Genomic DNA, 6,930 nt, shown 5'->3' with positions numbered 1-6,930 from the left:
TGCTGAATTGTTACAGAAACTTTTTATGACTTGGAAAAATTATTCTTATGTTATCTTCTTGATTGAGGGCTTAGCTAATTTATTTCTTGGTTTTTAGTTAATTCTTGAAACATCAATGTCTTTCTGAGAACTATTTTTATCATATTATATATTCATCAGCCCATAATCCATATGGTTGCCATTTAAGCTAACTTAGTGAGATTTTTCTTAGTGCCCGTATTCTATGTCTGTAAAACATTATAGATGTTTGAATAGATTGAATGTTATTCATATCGTAGACACATATATTATAGGTTAATATATAGAGGGGTATGGATAGATACTTTTTAATATCAAGTAAAACCAAGTTTTATTATGATATAATTCCTTCTTTGTTTTCTCCTCTTAGTTTTTTGCTTGCTTTGCTATATTTGAACAAAACTGTTTTCTATTGACTTATTACTTACACATGTCATACAGTTTGTAATGATTTCCTGTGACTTTAAAATATACATTGTTATATCTTTAATTAATAGACCTTTAGTTAAACAGTTTCTACCTATAGGTGATATGTTGTTTCACCTGTCATATAAGGTCTTTAAAACTGGCCTTAAAATGCCCTAAGGCCAACATTGTCACAGTTTTTTTAGCTAAAGACTTTTGTCTTGTGGTGGAAATAAAGGGGAAGCATCAGGATGCATATACTTGTCCCACCCACATGGCTGTGTTCCCCTCTCCAGTCTGCATCACTAATAAGCATTTCTAGTTGATCTTTCAGACCTTTACTGTGAGAGACCAATGGATTTAATGAAGAAAGAGTCCTCCAGGGCATGCAGACTCCCCCAGTTTCTTCAGTGCAGGGTTGTTTCACATGGCATTCCCAGCCTGCAATTAACCTTCCTCAAATGTCTGTCCTTCTAACTAAATTCTTCTTACCAGCTTCCTGCTGTGTCTACCAATTTTGTTTACTTTTGTGTTGTTTTAAGAACTTGTTTTATCTGTATGTAACAGTACTATTGTAACAGTGAAGAGCTAAATTGGACTCCAGGTTAGATCTGTTTCTTTGAATTTAACCTTTGCTTTTCGTTGCTTTTCTTATTATATCATACATAATGGCCTGCCTCAAGGAACACTGCCCCTCTGCCTGAATGTTAAACTAAACTGCCTTTGTTCAGCTCACAGGGAGCCGATCTGACCCTGCCCGCTTGTGAATGGCTGCAGTTAAGAAGAAATTAACACATCTCCTCCTATTTTGCAAGATAAATGGCCTGTTTTACTTTACTTCTTCACCTTCTCTCCCTCTCTGTTCTGTAAAAGAAACTGGCATCCAGACCCCGATAAGATGGTTTTTTGGGAACATCTCGGTCTGCCGGCTTTCTGAATGAAATCGCTCTTCCTTGCCTCACCACTTCCTGTCCCGATTTATTGGCCTGCCGTGCGGCGGCGAGCAGAGCGAGCTTGGACTCGGTAACACTACTGCATTATTTGGAACATTAGTTACCTCTTAGATGTCATTTTCTAAGAAAGACAGCGTCACATCTGACTCTAACAAATTGTAAATTCTTAAGTATGTCTTAACTGCTAGAATTTTCTATTTCTTATTCCACTTTTTAGAGTATTTCCCTCATTCACATGTGTGTTATATTGTGCAAGTTTTACACACTTGTGATGTTTCTCTGTTCTTGTTTATCATAATTTTTACTGATATAAAGCAAACCCCTTGATTTTTAAAGCATTTTTACCGTAAATTCTATTTTGACTGAGATTTACATTGAAAATCTTGTTTTAATCTTGCTTAAAATTTCCAGGTCTATAAATGGAGATACTTTTAAATGTCTTAAATTTTGGTTTTGATTTGTCTATAAATAATATAGTGATAGAATTTTAAGTAGTCAGTCTAGGAAAATTTGTCTTTTAATGCAAGCTTTATATCAATTCACAATTATTATGATCCATAATATACTTCATCTTATATTGTTAGACCTGCGCGGTCTCCTAGGAGTTTCGACTCGCCCAGGAAACAACAAGAGTCGGAAGTCGATGCAAAACGCAAGAGGTTTATTGAAGGCCGGTACACCGGGGTTCCTTGGTCCTCACGCAGGAGGTCGAAGAAGGAACCCTTTTGGGCGCGAATATGTCAGTTTTATAGGTTCCCACTTCCCCGTATGTAAATTATAGATTTGGTTGTGTTCTCCTGCTGATTGGTCCCGGCTTAGGCTCGGACCAGAGAGGGAACTTGTCCCCAGCTGCCTGATTGGTCTTTGACAGACACCTTTTTTACATTTTGTTATCTCCCTCCTTCTCCCCAGCTGTCTGATTGGTCTTTGACAGACACCTTTTTTACATTTTGTTATCTCCCCTCCTTCTCGGAAGGGGGCCGGACATCCTGGAAATTCACCCAGTGTCTAAGAAGCCCCTATTGTCTGGAGAGTTCTTAATCATTAGCTGGAACAATGTCCCTCGAGTCCCACAATATCTGGTTTTCAATGAAATTCTTTTGCTTTTTCCCTTGTTTCTGCATTTTCTTGTATTCCAATTTAAAAACTTTTCTAGAAATAGTTTGTATTTTATATTTATGGTTCTTATTTTTCTCTAATACTTAAAAATGTCTATCCTCTCTTTATAAATGGTACATGTGAAACCGAGCAGGGCCCTTTTGAGGCTCCCGGGCACGGAGGTCTCTTTTTTGTCCCCTATTTCTTGTCGGCGAGACTCCAGCCTCCTTGACCTTCCCTGAGTTCCAAAGGGCAGATTCAAACAGTTGCTAATCAAGGGAGGAGGAGCCAAAAAACCACTTGAGGCAAGATTAAAGGGAGCAGAGAAGCTCATCTAGATTAGGAGACCCGCCACTGAGACCCTGCACACACCCTAATCTTGTCAGCAACCCCACCCTTGGGAAGCATTTTTATAAAACTTATCAGATCCTCCTGGGTGGGGACACACAGTTTTTTGAGGCAGAAGCTCCCTGTGTCCCCCTTTGCCTGGTAAAGTTATAAAGCTATCCTCTTCTATCTCATCCAAAGCTCTGTCTCCGAGGTTCGATTCAGCACTGGTGTACAGAGAAGCTGAGCTTTCGACATCACAGGTAACTGAAATGACCGGATCTAAATGTAAAACAACTTTAACTGCAGCATTAACATCTATGTATATATCCCTGGTAAAACAAACAAATAACAAAAATATCACTATGCATAACTTCTCCTATAACATAGCAATACATTTTGCATGGAATTTCTTGATCTTTCTCCCCTCCCTACCTCTAAACCCAAGGGTTGGTCCTGCCATCTAAAATATCTCTTCTTGTTTATAAGTTTTTTTTTTTTTTTTTTTTTTTTTTTTTTTTGCGTTACGCGGGTCTCTCACTGCTGTGACCTCTCCCGTTGTGGAGCACAGGCTCCAGACGCGCAGGCTCAGCGGCCATGGTTCACGGGCCCAGCCGCTCCGCGGCATGTGGGATCCTCCCAGACCGGGGCACGAACCCACGTCCCCTGCATCGGCAGGCGGACTCTCAACCACTGCGCCACCAGGGAAGCCCTATAAGTTTTTATATATACAAACAAAAACAGCAAACAACATGAACGTTCTTAAATGGTAAAAATGCTGAATAAATGATAGTACATATAAATACAGAAATATTACCGTTTTTATATGTGACTTGTATGTCTGTCCTCACATGATATCTTGATTGATGTTTAAGTGGGAAATGTGGGTTTCAGAGTACTGTGCATAGTTTGCTTCCATTCTTTATAGAAGTAAACAGCAAACACATCTACATATGTGTTTGTGTGTATGTATGTTTTTGTATGGGTGCGTGGTATTGAAGCCGAATCCAGCCTCTGTACCCTGACACCGAATTGAATCTCAGAGACAGAGTTTTGGGTGAAGTAGAAAAGAATAGCTTTATTACTTTGCCAGGCAAAGGGGGACACAGCGGTATAATGTCCGCAAAACTGTGTGTCCAAAAAGGGAGGGGGGGTTGTGAAGAGTCTTATAGTCAAGGGGGCAGGGTTGCTGATAAGGATCGGGCTGTGCATTCCTTCAATCCAAATATCATCTGGCATCAGGTGGTGATGGGCAAACTGTTACCGTATCTGGAATGAAGAGTGCTTCATCAAGTAGTTAACATCTTCCATTTGGTGAGGGTTTTAGTTCTGCAGAAGAGCTCAAAGATATTGTTATGAATATCCTTTGCGGGGGGTGGGAGTGGGGGGGGGACCAGGATCCTGCCCTCAAGGCTGTACTATTGTTTCTAGACTGCTCCTCCCTTGTCTCTTCATCCCCCCCCTCCTGATTAGCAACTGTTTGAACCTGGCCTTTGGAACTCAAAGAAGGGGATACAGAAAGGCTTTTGTGCCCAGGAGCCCCATAGGGTCCTGCTGGGTTTCAGTATCTTTTTAAATTCATGAGGAAAGATGTAATAAGTTATACATAAAAAAAAAAACTCATTGCTTGAAGGAGCTAGAAAATGTTTTATTTCTGTGATTGCATTGAACTTGTATTATTTTGCAATACAAATATTTAGTACTTAAATTGCATTACATTCCAAAGTAGTGTTGTCAAAAAGTATTTATGTTTTAGTCAGTTTTCTCCAGAAAAACAGAGCCTGCAGCAGATATAAAGATATGCAGAGAGAATTTTTTTATGAAGGTGACGTGATTATGGAGGCTGAGAAGTTCCGCGATCTGCAGTTGGCTTGCTGGAGGCCCAGAACACTGGTGAGGTAGTTCCTCTTCAAACCCAAAGGCTAAGTGGAGGGGAGCCAGTGGTGTAGGTCCCAGTCTGAGTCTGAAGGCCTGAGAACCGAAATCATTGATATCTAAGGGTAGAAGAGGGACCTCCTGGCTCCAACAGAGAGTAAATTCACCCTTCCTCTGCCTTCTTGTTCTATTCAGGCCCTCAGTGGATTGCGTGATGCCCCCCTCCATTGGTGAGGTCCATCTTCTTGACTCAGTCTACTGATTCAGATGCTAATCTCTTCCAGAAACACCCTCACAGACATACCCAGAAATAGTGTTTCACAAGGTATCTGGGCATCCCTCAGCCCAGTCAAGCAAGTTGACACATAAAATTATCTATCACAATTTAGCATAAACTGTGTTTTGCTATTTACATATATATGTACATACATATATAGTTTTTTTATATATAAATTTATTATCAGTTTTACTGACCTTTTCTATGTGATTAATTTTCTTTTTCTGAAAAAAATATGTATGTACTTTTAATTTTTATATGTCTTCAATATATTTATTTTTTTATACTTGCATAATTAGTTACAGAGTTGTTTTTGCAATATCTTTTTTTTGACCACACTTGCACACGTCGCTATATTGTTTTGGAGAATGGGGTCATATCTCAATACATGTTTTATTACCTCATCAGATAATAAAGAAAATGTGACTGTTTTAAAGTGTAAATATTCCTTTTCTCCAGGAGTTTGTAGCAATTTATTATTATTTTGTTTGTTCATTAATTTTGTCTGAATGTTTCAGATGAAAGCATCATCAATCTTAACAGGGTTTTTGCGGGTTGTTTTTAATTCAGTGATATGTTGTACTATTTATTTATCTAAATACCTTTTTCTCTTATATTCTCTCTATCCCTTAGTAGGATATATGTTACTGAGGTTGCATATGCATTTATTTTAAATTCCTAAGCTCCCTTAAAGAAAAGTTTCATATTCATATTTTGCAGGAATGCTATCTTCTCAAACATTACTAAGCATATTTATTAAGTTATTTGTGTTTATTTTTCCATTAATTTCTTTCCTTAATAGATAGTTCTTTCATTAGCTCCAGCCAGTGTTCCTCTTCTATGTTCCCCTCAGATATTTGGTCATTATGGATTTTTCTGTGTAAATTTATAACTAGTTAGCATTGATCAATAGTAGTTGTTTAAGTGGCTTCTTTTTATTCACTCAGCACAACACTAAATATTTTTCTTTTCCAAACAGCAGATGCACTTTTACTTTATGTGATTTCTAGCTGTGATTGTAATTATGAACTTGAGTCTGGTCTGGTTTTTCTGGAAGAAAAGAACAGGAAGAAATAGCCTTTTCTATGGTGATGACCAGAAGTTTTCCTCAGCACACCTCTCAGCTTCTCCTTCCAGCTTCAACACTCTGGGAACCTGCCATACTTGATCTCTTTGGAGAGGTATTCTGGGACAAATTGTCTAGATACAGAAAATGTTAAGAGGTAACTGGCACAGAATTAACAGCTTTCATACTTGGCTACAAGACAATCTTCTCTAGTTTCCCATATATTTCTTGACCTGATGCATTTAAGGACGTTTGAAATCACATTATTTTGAAGTGTCTTAATTTTGCTTATATTGGGTTGTGGAAGTTTCAGATTAGGTTTATCCTCTCAAGGCAATCTGATCTTATTGGCTCTGTATCCTTCAGAAATAACTGAATAATTGATTTACTAGGGACTTCTCTTGGTTTTTTAGGACCTCCAAGTCTTTAACTGTTTATTTACTATATTTTGTGATTTCTATAATCTCAATGGGATTTTTGAAGGAAGAAGAGATTAAAACATGCCCTTAGCCATTTTGAAACCCCAAGTCTCTCTTTTTTTTAGGTAATATTGTCACAGTGAGGGAACAGAAAAAACAGTTAATACCAATCAGAGTTTAATACAGAGTACGGTTCTATGAGTTATACATGGACATATAAACAGCAGTTGAAATCTAATCCCTATTAGAAGGAAATGCACATTCTTAAATGTGATTATTTTAACTTCATTATGATTAATTTTCATAAAATTACATACAGTTTTCTGGAATCCAGTTTATCATTAATTAAAATGAAAGGTATGATTAATACATCCACATTAAAAGTGTTTTTAAAAATTAAGCAAGAAAAAAATACACTAATAAAGTAAATGTGTATTTTATTACTAAATAAGGAAAGTTAATTGGTTTGAAACAATTAGAAATAGACATATT

The 6,930-nt window shown here is 37.5% G+C and overlaps 1 long non-coding RNA gene across 1 annotated transcript; it reads left to right on the top strand.

Annotated features, from left to right (window-relative positions):
• Positions 1-1,421: 1,421 nt before the first annotated feature.
• On the top strand, positions 1,422-6,144 carry LOC132597994 (uncharacterized). Its single transcript, XR_009565586.1, has 3 exons — positions 1,422-1,446; positions 3,003-3,064; positions 6,021-6,144. It is a non-coding gene; the product is annotated as an uncharacterized lncRNA (long non-coding RNA).
• The last annotated feature ends 786 nt before the right edge of the window (positions 6,145-6,930 follow it).

This window comes from Globicephala melas, chromosome 10 (assembly GCF_963455315.2).
Source record: "Globicephala melas chromosome 10, mGloMel1.2, whole genome shotgun sequence".
Classification (NCBI taxonomy): domain Eukaryota; kingdom Metazoa; phylum Chordata; class Mammalia; order Artiodactyla; family Delphinidae; genus Globicephala; species Globicephala melas.
Note: the sequence above shows the minus strand (reverse complement) of the source record. Positions and strands in the feature narration are given on the sequence as shown.